Source organism: Meles meles, chromosome 2 (assembly GCF_922984935.1).
Source record: "Meles meles chromosome 2, mMelMel3.1 paternal haplotype, whole genome shotgun sequence".
NCBI lineage: Eukaryota > Metazoa > Chordata > Mammalia > Carnivora > Mustelidae > Meles > Meles meles.
This window is the reverse complement of record NC_060067.1, coordinates 437472-450378: the sequence shown is the minus strand read 5'-3', so window position 1 is coordinate 450378 and position 12907 is coordinate 437472. Positions and strand designations below refer to the sequence as shown.

At 50.2% G+C, this 12907-nt stretch overlaps 2 protein-coding genes across 14 annotated transcripts in view; one reads left to right on the top strand and one right to left on the bottom strand.

The window, feature by feature from the left end:
• The window catches only part of LIN54 (lin-54 DREAM MuvB core complex component), a 66116-nt gene extending 55631 nt beyond the window's left edge, over window positions 1-10485 (bottom strand). For 4 of the 13 annotated variants that reach the window (XM_045995958.1, XM_045996010.1, XM_045996003.1 and 1 more), the window contains exon 1: window positions 10333-10485. The gene's annotated coding sequence lies outside the window, so the exon portion shown is untranslated. The other 9 variants (XM_045995975.1, XM_045996022.1, XM_045996052.1 and 6 more) reach the window with 6 other exon arrangements.
• Window positions 9865-12907, top strand: part of COPS4 (COP9 signalosome subunit 4) — a 51884-nt gene continuing 48841 nt past the window's right edge. Inside the window, exon 1 of the mRNA XM_045996074.1 lies at window positions 9865-10000. The gene's annotated coding sequence lies outside the window, so the exon portion shown is untranslated. The remainder of the gene's footprint in view (window positions 10001-12907) is intronic.

Here is a 12907-nt window from a genome sequence, read left to right as displayed (position 1 = left end):
ACCTAAACCACAAGGCCGTCACCTTCCTCTTTCAAAAAGCTAGGTCTCTATCAGCACCCCATTTTCATGGCCCAAACTGCCAAGAACTGTGAGGATCTGAGATTTAAGACCCTCTTTGTAAGCGAACAAAGTATCCTGTTACCATTTCACAGATACTAGCAGACCACACTGCAGTCTTAGGGAGAGACACAGGACTTATTACAGCACAGCAAGGAACACGAGCATCCCACGTATGTGAGTTCTTCTGACTGCCCACAAGTTCCCCATGGTAGACACGGAGAGGCCTGGGTAGATGTTGTGCAGGCAGGGGGTTTGTATCACAACTCATAACCCTGAGCTCAGTCAATCTGGTTCATTTATAATGGGCTGAAGCACACCTGTCCTTCTGTCCACAGGAAGATATTATCTTTATTATACTGCACAACAAGCAAATCTGCCCTTGGCTACGGCAGGAATCGCTGTATCTATCCTTCAAGGCTGTATGTATACAAACATCCTAGAAATAATTATTTAAAAGGACAGTCACTCCCTCACTTGCAAAAACCAATAGAAAACTTATCTCCCAACCGATATCTCTCTACTTATCTCAGCAAAGTTTTGTAATTCAAGTGTCGGGTCTTGCACACAAACTGATCCCTAAGCATTACAGGCTTTTTGATGCAAATAGTCTTTTCCATTTCCCGATTGTTTGCTGCTAGTAAATACAAATACAGCTGGGGTTTTTTCATATTGTCCATGTAGCCTACAACTTAGGTAAATTCATTTATTGACTTTTAGTAGTTTTTTTTTTAAAGATTTTATTTATTCATCAGATAGAGATCACAAGTAGGCAGAGAGGCAGGCAGAGAGAGAGGAGGAAGCAGGCTCCCTGCTGAGCAGAGAGCCTGATGAGGGGCTCAATCCCAGGACTCTGGGACCATGACCTGAGCCAAAGGCAGAGGCCTTAACCCACTGAGCCACCCAGGCGCCCCTTTAGTAGCTTTTTGCTCTAAGTTCCTTATGATTTTTTTTTTTTTTTTTTTTTTAAAGATTTTATTTATTTATTTGACAGAGAGAGAGATCACAAGTAAGCAGAGAGGCAGGCAGAGAGAGAGGAGGAAGCAGGCTCCCCGCGGAGCAGAGAGCCCGATGTGGGGCTCGATCCCAGGACCCTGAGATCATGACCTGAGCCGAAGGCAGCGGCTTAATCCACTGAACCACCCAGGCACCCCTCCTTATGATTTTTTACAAACACAGTCCATGCTATCTGAATATAACATGTTTCTTCTTTTCCAATTAGCATGTCTTTTATTTCTTTTTCCTTTCTTTACTACACTCGCTAGGACCTCCAGTAAAATGTTGAATGAAAGTGGTAAGAGCAGACAACTTTTCCTTGTTCCCAATCTTACTTGTTAGCTGTGGGTTTTTCATAAATTCCCTTTAACAGGCCGAGGAAGCTTACTTTATATTCTAGTTTGCAAAGTTGGGCGGGTTTTTTTCCCCCAATCATAAGCGGGTATTTCTATATGCTTTTTCTGCTACTATTGAGATAATCACACGGCTTTTCTCTTTGAGCCTTTGAATTGTATTGATTTTTTTATTATTAAGCCAATTTTGCATTCTTGAAATAAGCCCTACTCAGTCCTGACGTATGATACTTTGTATATATTCCTGAATTCTATTTCCTAATATTTTGTTAAGCATTTTTGTCTACACTCATGAAGGATATTGATGTGTAGTCCTTTTTCTTATAGTGGCTGTCCGGGGGTAGTGCTAGCCTAATAAAATGTGTTGGGGCATGTTGCCTCCTCTTCAATTTTCAGGAAAAGTCAGTATAAAATTGTTACTATTTCTTCCTGAAATGTTTGTCAGAACTCACCAATGAAGCCATCTAGACATAAAGTTTTCTTGTTTTTAACTATAAATTCAATTTTTTTAATAGATGTGGAGCTGTTTGGGTTATTCAGTGACCTTTGATATTTGACAGTTTGGTCCTCCAAGGAATTTGTCTATTTCCTCTAAGTTGCCAAATTTATTAGCATTAAGTTATACATATATTCTTTTATATTAATGTTTGTAGAAATGTCAACTCTTCATCTTCATTTTGGTAATTTGTGTTCTTTTTTCATCAGTCTGCCTGGAGATTTATCAATGTTATTGATCTTTCAAAGAACAACTTTGGCTTCACTGATTTTCTCAATTCTTTCTCAATTTTTTAATTTAATTGACTCTTATCTTTATCTCCTTCCTTCTGCTTAATTTATTCCTCTAGAAGTTTAAGATGGAAACACAGATCAGAGTTCAGTAAACTATAGTCCACAGACCAAATCAGGCCCATAATCTGTTAACTGCTCTCCAGCTAACAATGGTTTTTACAATTTTAAATAGCTGAAGGGGAAAAAAAGTATAACAAACATATACCAGATTTACATGGCCTCCAAAGCCTAAAATTATTTGCTATCTGGCTCTTCCCAGAAAAAAGTATGTCTAAAACCCTCATATTTTAAAACTTTCTTCTTCCCTAAAATAAATACTTAACATTAAAAATTTGCCCCAAACCTCTAGCTGCATTCTACTAATGCTATTTTGTTTTCAACATATTATCATTCATTTCAAATGTTTTCTAATATTCCTTGCAATTTTGTCTGTGACACACAGAAAAATAAAGAATTTTTTCTATCTTATTACTGATTCCTAATTTACTCCTGTTATTGCCAAAGAACGTAATATTCTACAATATCTCCATCATTTGAAATTTGAGGCTTGTTTCATCGTTTAGTATATGCTCTATCTTGGTGAACACTGCAAGTGCACCGGAAAAGAACATGTGTTCTGCAGTTGCTGAGAGCAGTATTTTACACGTCAATTACATCAAGCTGATAGTGTAGTTCGCATCTTCTCTATTTTTACCTTTTCTTCTTCTATCGATTACTGAGAAAGGCTATTAAAAATTCCTAAATTTGATTGTGGATTTGTCTATTTCTCCCCATCTGTGCGGTTTTTTTGCTTCAAATATTTTGAAGCTTGCTATTCAGAATAACATGTTTTTTTACTTATCCTGTTAAAAAAAGACTAGGAAATGGGGTACATTGGTGGCTCAGTCATTAAGCATTTGCCTTCAGCTCAGGTCATGATCCAGGAACCCCGGATCAAGTCCCATATCGGGCTCCCTGTTCAGCAGGAAGTCTGCTTTTCTCCCTCTCCCACTCCTCCTGCTTGTGTTCCCTTTCTCCCTGTCTCGCTCTCTGTCAAATAAATAAAACCTTAAAAAAAAAAAAAAAAGTCTAGGAATTACAGAACTAGAGTCTCCCTTGAACTAGGAGTAAAGTCCAAACTTCTAAGAAGAAAAGATTTGATTGGTTTGGCCAGTGTCTATGTAGTGTCGGGCTGTGCAGAATTCTGAACCAGCATACCTCAAAGTCACTGAGCAGACTATGATAACTGCTTTATGATTAGATATCTATATCTGTTTCAATCAGGGTCACATGCAAGGCATGGTAGCTTGTACTAAAATCAACTCTCAAAAGGAGCTGTGGGCATGGCAGGAAAGGGTTTGGCCATGCAGCTACATGAATCATCACTCTAATTTTATCCCTTAGGAATGGAAGATATGTACTAAGCACATGCAACCTCATCATCACTGTGTTGAGGACCACTACAAGAAAAGAGAGAATTTTCACAAGCCAGTAGGACTGAAGAGCTTTACTTCACCTCATTTTTGCCAGGGTTACTGGCAAGGTATGGTAGGAAAGAAGACAGAACATACAATGTATTCCCCATACCTCCAGTATTTTTTGCTCATACAACAAAGTTCTGAAGGCAAAGCATGATTCTGGAAATCAATACAGTGAGTTTTCCTCCTCACAGTTGAACATGGTTGAAGTGGTTTAAGTCTATTGAGTGTCAAAGATTAACTGATTTCAGAAAATCTAATGATTTCTGTATTTGTCTCGACGGTGACGTTTCAAGATCTAGCTAAAGCAGCACCCCCACTCTCATCTCCACTGCCCTAAGCATTCTGTCACACTGCCCTGGTACTTCCATGACACCATCTACCACAATCAGAAAATATCTCTGCTTAGAGTCTCAGCCTTCCTGCCCTACTTCTTTAGAAGGCAAACTCCGCAAGGACTGCGACTTGTCTGTCTTTAATCACTAGATTCCCTATCTTCGATGCCTAGAACAGGGCTGCCAAATAGTAACCTCCAATGCAAACTCGAAGAATGAATAATTAATCGTGGGGAAGGGATATCATCTAAAATTCTAGCATTATTTACCAATCCAAGCATTATTTACCAAGATAACTTTGGTTTGTCTATTTGAGTAAGACAGGTTTAAATAACGCTCTGATACTTCCCAACATGTCGAATAAAATAAACTCATAAGGAACAAACTGAGAAACTCCTTTTCAAGTAAGTTTTCAAATACTCAAAATTAGCTTTTAACCTATACTCTGCAATTACATTCCATCTTAAATTGACATGGTTCTCTTAATTTTTAACTAATTTATGGTTTTTATCAGTCATTTATTTAATTAACAAATACTTACTACTTCCCAACTCTGTGAAGGGCATTATGGGTAATTAACCAAAGACCTTGCCCTGACAAAGCTTAGAAACCCACCGAAGAACGGCAGGATCACAGTTATATTTTGGGAGGATTAACTTCATCTCAGTGTTTTACTGCACTGGAGGCAGAGAGACCGGTTAGTTAGAAGGCTATTCGGTAACTAGCTCAAGACAAAGATAAATGGAGGGTCTGAATTGGAACAGTGATTAAAATAAATCAATAAATATAAAATAATGTAAGATAGGAATGGCAAATGCTCTATGCTTTTAAATCTCTTAAGACTTCCACATGGAATATTATCAGTGCTAAAAGACTTACTTTCTTTTTTTTTTTTAAGATTTTATTTATTCATTTGACAGACAGAAATCACAAGTAGGCAGAGAGGCAGGCAGAGAGAGAGAGGAAGAGAAGCAGGCCTCCTGCTGAGCAGAGAGCCCGACGCGGGGCTCGATCCCAGGACCCTGGGATCATGACCTGAGCCGAAAGCAGAGGCTTTAACCACTGAGCCACCCAGGCGCCCCAAGACTTACTTTCTTAATTACAGGTGAAGGACAACCAGGGAGAACAAACGTTTTCATTCTTTTTTTATTTTTTTTTCAAATGTTTCATTCCTGCATATAACATTATGAAGTGGTCACCTATCACCATATTACAGATGAGTAATTTGTCAGATTAGACAAAAATATCTGAGTGTTTAAGAACCATACTTTTGTACCTAGAGCTTACCACCAGACTAACTAGTTAACTACACCATTTGGATTTTAGCTCTGATTTCTAAAATCAAATGTTGACAACTCAAAAACTTAGTACATAACTACATTTCTCAGACTAAACTGGGAGCACTGGACTATAAGCCATGAATCCTGAGGAAGATTTGAAAAATTTATATTTTCATTTTGATAATATGTTTTAAAGTGTATTCTGGATCATCTGAACAACTATCTCATATCCATAATCAATGGTACTAGAACAAGGGTGGGTTTAAAAAAAAAAAATGCACAAAAGGGTCTTATAAGGTAAATGATATATTTATGCAAAGTGAAAGCCAAACCATCTGTGAGTTAAGGAGGAAAGCTTTGCAGCATTCAAATGCACAAAAGTGATGTAGAAATTGGATTATCATAGGATATATAGTATATAAAAAAACTGCACCTTGCCAAGGCAGGCAATAGTGTATTTACTATGCAAAGAGTTTGTTTCAGCAAAGCAACATCATCCATTACCCTAAATTTAATTTGTTTTACTGGCTTTATAGTTTTGTTTATATTTCATTTACAAGTCTACTTGTGTTTTATATTTACATAAAAGCAACAGACATAAGCAATTTATACTATATACATCCAAAAATTAAATATTTTAATAAAACTATTTAGGCCAATATAAGGACCCATGATAATTTTTTCCCCTTTAAAGGGGGGTACTGTATATATTACTCATGCTTAAGACTAACATGGTGGACAGGGGTGCCTGGGTGGCTCAGTGGGGTAAGCATCTGCCTTCTGCTCAGCAGGGAGCCTGCTTCCCCCCACCCCACCCCGCCTACGTGCCATCTCTCTTTGTCAAATAAACAAATAAAATCTTAAAAAAAAAAAAAAAAGACTAACATGGTGGACAAAACATGGGGATTCAAATCAGATCCATTTCCAAATGTTGGCTCTTGTAGTTGTTTAACATGGAACCCTAAACAGTAATCTCACCAAGCCTCCATTTACTTGCAAGGCTACTATAAAAAAGTTACATTGTACGCTAGAACTTAATGAAAATTCTTTTCCTCTTTCTCCATCTAAATTGAATTAGCTTTTTATGACATTAGATAGTCTATCAAACAATAGGGCTTAAGATCCTGTCACCTTCGATGTCTCTCCGTGGAACTATTTATCTGGCATATACAATGCAGATTACAACTTCACAATGTCTCCTTCCCACTACACCCAAGAATGTCTGAATCTCCAAAGTCTGAAACCTGGTATGGTACTTTTACCTCCATCTCCTCTAACCTACAACACATTCTCCATAAAAGCCACAGAATTTAACTCCCTTGAGTACATCTCTGAGGCTGTCACTCTCCTATTTTGAAAATTTTCTGTAACTCTCAAGGCCTTCTGCATTAAAGCTCTACCCAACCCACCGTTCCAACTTTACCTCCCAACTCCTAAACTGAAAGTTTCCTGAGGCAATGATACTGAGGTATGTCCTATCCCTAGCACAGTATATGACACATAGGACAAACCCAACAGTGACACTTAAATAATTAAAATCTGCAATGCTCCTCTTTCCCAAAAAAGACGTTAGACTGTCTCTGCTGGCATAACTCTTCATTTCTTCCTAACACACTTCTAATTATTAACAGACAATTGTTCTAACCATAACAATCTGAAAACTGGCCTTTAAAGACAATCACAAAGAATCGCCAAAAAAGACAACAGTCCTCTGTGATTAAAAAAAAAAAAAAAAAAAAAGCCAACGAGAAGTCATTTTACTCTCCTTTATGTTAATTACGCTTTAAATTCTGAGTTTTACCACTAACTTAGAAGCCAGCTGACATGTACCAAATAACTGCAACATAAAAGCTGTAAGAAAAAAACAGAACCAAATCTCTACTGGATAAGACAAGAACATCAGACAAAGGTTTAACAAAATCTTCATTAACTGAAGCTTCTGAGTACCTCTGCAGTTACGTCCCTTAAAATTTTTTGGTCCCTTATTGTCCTAACGAGTGAAAGCCAAATGTCCAAGTTACACACACACACAGTGTTTCTCCTCCGAATACATGACGTATGACACTGCACTCTCTGACGTCACTCTCTGACATCATCTCTGCCGGACGCGTGGATGAGGGCAGTCACGCTCATCACAAACACGCCAGCGGGCACTTCTAAACCCTCACCTCTCTGTCGAGGCTCAGACACGCAGTGTCACCGACCGAACCTTCCGCTGCGACAGCTGGGAAACCCGAGGGCCCACACAGCGTCTGAACACCGGACTCCCGCCCCTTCCAGCGGCCCTGCTGGGTGCGCCAGCGGACGGGCTCCCGAGGGACCGCAGCGCGGCTCAAACACCCCCGTCTTCAGGGAACCCAACGACGTGAAACTACGGCCATAATCCACGGTCGTAGCGCCTGTCAGTCCCCCGCGCCAGCTCTTGACCGAGGAGCCGACCAGCCCCTCCTGGAAAGGGACAGAGGCCACAACTGCCCCCGCCAACCCGCGCCCTCACGGCGCCCTGCACGACGCCGGCAACACCCGGAGCCCAAGCCGCGGCCGGTCGTCGGACCCTGGAGTCCGCACACCGCAGCACGTGCCACGCCTCAGTCTCCAAACCCTGGAAATGGGCGTGTGGGGGCAACACGGGGCTAGGACGCGATGGCGGTCTCGGCTGTCGTCGGCCAAACGCCAGCGGCAACCGGGTCCCTCTACGGACGACGGAGCAACAGAAAAAGAAAACATTTTCCATCGTGACAAGAGCGGCGTGTGCGCGGCTACATGCGAGCGCCCGCACGGTCCCCGGCGCGGGGCGGGAATGCGGGGAGCAGCCGGAGCCCCGCGTCTCCCCGCCAGCCGCCGCCGTCGGGCGGGGAAACGCCAAGTCAGGAAACCGGGTCAGAGCCGGCGGCTCCTCTAGGCCTCGGCGGCCGCCTCCGGTCCGCTCGAGCCTCAGCACCCGCAGTCGCGTCGGTGTCAGGACGAGGCTACGGGCCCCCGCGCTCCCGACGAGGCGCTCCCCTCCCCGCCGCCCCTGCAGGAAAGGGACTCGCTGCGGAGAAGCCTCCGGACGCCCCTGCTCCTCTACCTCCAGCGGCCGCCGCTTCCTCCTCCCTCCGCTCCGAGGTGGGGGCTCCGGGAGGTCCCGGGCGACTCCGAGCCCGGCAGGGCTGGCTCTGCCCGCGCTCCGGAGCCCCGGCCGGCCGCGTCGCTTCCCAGCTCGCCCCGGCGGGAGCGCTACGGGGGCCCGGGGCCGCGGAGGGAGCCCGGGCGGCGCCGCCGCCGCCGCCGCTGGTATGTCAGGGGCCGGGATTGTATTTCGAAAGATCCGCCATTTTCACCTCGTCATCACCATCACACTCAGCAGCTTCCCGACCGCCCAGCCCGGCCGCCGCCGCCGCCGCCGCCGCCGCCGCCGCCGCCGCCGCCGCCCTCCCCGCCCCCCGCGGCCCTCCCCGCCCCTCCCCGCCGCAGAGCCGCCCGCCCGGCCCGCCAACCTTCAAACGCGCGGGGAGACCCACGCGCGCTCGCCGAGGCCGCCCGCCCCGCGGCGGAAGCGGGTGCTTCTGCGGGCCCGCGGCGGCCGCAGGGAGGTCGAGCCGCGGGTCCGGCGCGTTTCTGAGCAGCAGAGCCACACGGAAGGACAATGAAGAACCCGAAGTCCCTCGTTCTCAGACAAGCAACTTGAGGCGAGGACGGCGGAGAGCGCGACGGACCCTTGGCGCCGGGCAGGACGCCGGCGTCCCCCCCGCGGCCGCCCTGTCCCCAGACCCAGTGCGCGGTGGCGGGCCCGGGCGCTCGTGCTGACGACGCGGCCCAAAGCCGCCGCGGTCTGGTTCCGAAAGCGGATTCTGAGCCATGTCGCTGTCCGTGAGCCTGCGGCTTCCCCTCTGTCGCCGCTCGGAGATGGGGACGCGCTGAGGAGTGAACGGCGGCTAAAGCGCGGAAAACGCGCGCCTCTGCCCTAAGTCACTTGCCGGGCGTCCGAAGGTCCGTCGGCGGACGGGGCCGGAGCCCGCAAGGCACGTCCGCTCGGGCAGAGCCAGTGGCCCCGCACGAGGGCTCGCAGAGCGTCCCCCGGCTCCGCCCGCCGCGCTGTGGCCCCTGAAGGGCACCAGGGCCGCATCGTCTGAGGAAGCCCCACGACGCGCGACCAGACGTGCGACAGGACCGAGTCGGTCCAGTCTGCTGTGTGCGGGAAGCTCTACCACGCCGAACCCCCCGCGTTACTGCCCGGCCCGCCAGCCCGCCCGCGACCGCCGCGCGGGGTTTCACGGCCGAGCACAGGCCTCCACGGTCCTCTGGGCCCGCCGGTGGCCGCGGGCCGAGGTGGCCGCCGGACAGGCCGCCCCACCCCTCCCCCCTCCTGAGCGAAGAGCCCGTCCGGGAGCCGGCGGCCCCCCGCCGCTCCGCACCCCGCGGCCCGCTCCCCCCGAGGCCCGCGGTCCCCGGTCTCCAAACTTCACTCCGCCCCCGCCAGCCCGCCCCTCCGCACCCCGCCTGCTGTTTACCGTTGCTCGGCCAGGCTCAGGCCGGCCCGCCGCCGGCCCCCGTGCACCGCGGGGACATTACGACACTGAGCCGGGGGCTTCGCGAGGAAAACGGACGCACACGGAGACGGGATCATACAAAGGGCGGAGGAAGAAGGGGCGGCGGGCAGCGAGGGAAGCAGGCGCTGGAACGAAATGACACAGCAGCAGAACCGGTTCCCAGAAACCCGGGGCGACGGTCGGCTTCGCGGGCCACGCAAGGTGCGTGTCAACAGCCGCCGGAACCCTTCCTCCCGCCGGCCGCGAGGGGCGGGCGGCCGGGCCAGGGCCGGCCCTGCCGGGTGACAGCCGCCCACCCGGGCGCCGGCGGGAAGAGGCCGGGCCGGGAGGCTCCCCCCGCCCCCTGCGGCCCGAGGAGGCGGCGCGGCGGCCCCAAGCCCGCAGGTTCGCGCTCTCCGCCGCACTCCGGCGGCCCGGGCTCCCGCAGGGGGCGGTCCGGCGCCCTCCGCCCGCGCCACCACCCGCAGCGGGGGGCCGGCGTCCCCTTCCCGCCCGCCCGCCCAGAGGTCCCCACCCCCGGGGCTGACGCTCACCAGAGCCGCCGGCGGCGCCGCCGCCTGCTCCTCGCGCCGCGCTCCCTAGGCTCCCAGCAGCAGCGGCGGCGGCGGCGCCTCCGAGACACAGACCCGGGTTTGTTCAAAATCACGCGCCCAGCGCCATTCCACCGCCGCATCCCATAATACGCCGGGCCCTCCCCGCCCGCGCGCCCCTCTCCGCCCGCCCCTCTCCTCCGCCGGCCCCGCCCCCCGGCCCGCTTCCTTCGCCCCGCCCCTTCCGCGGCGCCTCGACCCTCCCCGGGGCAACCCGAGCCTCGCGTCAGTGCGCCGGGCGCGGGAGCACGCTGCGGCCCCACGTGACGCGCGCCGGCCGCTCCGTCAGAGGCGGCGCCGGGAAGTTCCACCGGCCGAGCTGCGGGGGGATCCGGCCGCGCCCGCCGCGGGGACGCCGCGCCTCACCCCTGGCTCTCCGCCGGGACCTCCGCGCCGCGGCCGAGCTTCCCGCAGCCCCGCCGGGCGGCTGTCCTGGGGGCGTCGGGCGCGCGAACGCCCTCCCTCCCTCCCTCGGTTTCGCGGGGTCTCTGGGAGCCGCGGGAGGCCCCGCGGAGTTACCCTCACGCCGGAAGGGACTTTCTGCGGTTTGCAGCTGAGACTAACGCGGTCACCGTCACTGGCGTTTAGTCACCTTTTCCTCCTCTCGGTCTCCCCGCGGTCCCTGCTGCACAGTGAGAGCCGAACGGGTCGGAGCCGCCGGCGCCCGGGCCGCGACCGCCGTGCGGGACGGGCGACCGGACGGAGCGCAGAGTGCAGAGGCCGGCGGTTGCCGGCGTGCGGGGAGGACGCGCGGGCCAACGTGAGGGCCTGAGCCCGGGGCCGCGGTGGACCAGGCCAGACTTCGTTGTCGTGGGCGCACTGGCTTTGGGGTCAGGCCGTCCGGGTTTTAGGTTCCCGCACCTCGCGCGTGGGCGCAGAGCCGTTTACCGAGGTCCTTGTCCCGGCTGCCGAGTAGAAACCCGCGGTCCTGAGGGCGACAGGGTTGACAGGGGTCCCCCAGCCCCACCGTTCCCACCTGCAGTGTCAGTTCTGTTCTGCGGAACTCGCCACCACGCGTGTGTCCCACGCAAACGCGATGGCAAGGCAAGTGGCGTGGAGCTAAACAGGCCTGGAAGCCAGAGGCTCGTGGCCGGTGCAGGGAAGGGGGGAAACGGGAAGGTACACGGGCTTTGTTGGGGATCAGGTGAGTCCAGTTCAAGAGGATCCTTGCGAGCGAGCGGCCACTGCTGGTACCATGGACACCTCCAGAAGAAGGGGGTTGAGATGGGGTGTCAAACCCTGGCTGGATTCTAGGGAAACTGTCCCAAAAGGAAGAACATTTCTTGGATTATTCCACAAGGCTAGCATAACCCTAATATCAAAACTCAGGACAGACAACACCCCAAGAAAGAGAGGAATTCTTCTGATTTTGTTGCAAAGAAATTAAGTTAAAATATCAAAAACTGGTGTGGTACTAAAAAGAATTCATACCATGACAACGTATGGTTTACTTCAAGAAGGATGGTTTAACACTAAGAAATCTCAAGTAATTTATTAAAGGAGAAAAGCCAAATGATATTCTCTGCGGATGCATTGTTAGCCATTTCTGAAATTTAAAAATTCATAGTAAACTAGAAATAAAAGAATATTTCTTTAAATGGATCATGATTATCATCAGAAAACAACAGTAACCTCATACCTTAGAGTGAAATGAGGCAAGTATTCACATTAAAGTCAGGGACCCAACAAAGATGCAGGGCTATAGCAGTGATTAATCTTTTCTAGGGTGTGCTAGCTAAATGTAATTAAGGAAAAAGAAAACAGGTTTGAAGACTGGAAAGAAGAAAATAAATGGTTCTTTAAAAAAAAAGATTTTATTTATTTGACAGATCACAAGCAGGCAGAGAGGCAGGCAGAGAGAGGAAACAGGCTCCCTGCTGAGCAGAGAGCCCGATGCGGGGCTCAATCCCAGGACCCTGAGATCATTACCTGAGCTGAAGGCAGAGACCCAACCCACTGAGCCATGCAGGGGTCCCAGCAAATAAATGGTTCTTATTAAAAATAATCATAAAGGGACACCTGAGTGGCTCAGTTGGTTAAGCGGCTGCCTTTGGCTCAGGTCATGATCCCAGTGTCCTGGGATGGAGCCCTACTTGGGCTCCCTCTCCCTTCTCAGCTGGGAGTCTGTGTCTCCCTCTCCCTCTGCCCATCCCTCCCACTCCTAAGCACTCTCTCTCTCTCGCAAATAAAATCTTTTAAAAAGTCATCAAGAGGGATGCTTAGGTGGTTCAGTCGGTTAAGCATCTGACTCTTAATTTTGGCTCAGGTCTCGATCTCAGGGTTGTGAGACTGAACCCCACCTCAGGCTCCCCAGTGGGCGTGGAGCCTGGTTAAGATTCTCTTTCTCCCTCTCCCCCTCCCACCCCACTCACCTTTCCCTCCTTAAAAAAAATAATAAATAAATCACAAAGAGCTCAGTGTTGGGGTTAATTGCTTAGCCTCTGGAGTCAGACTACCTGGGTCCAAATTCTGGCCCTGCCACTTAGTAGCTGCATGATCTTGGGCAAGTTACTTTCCA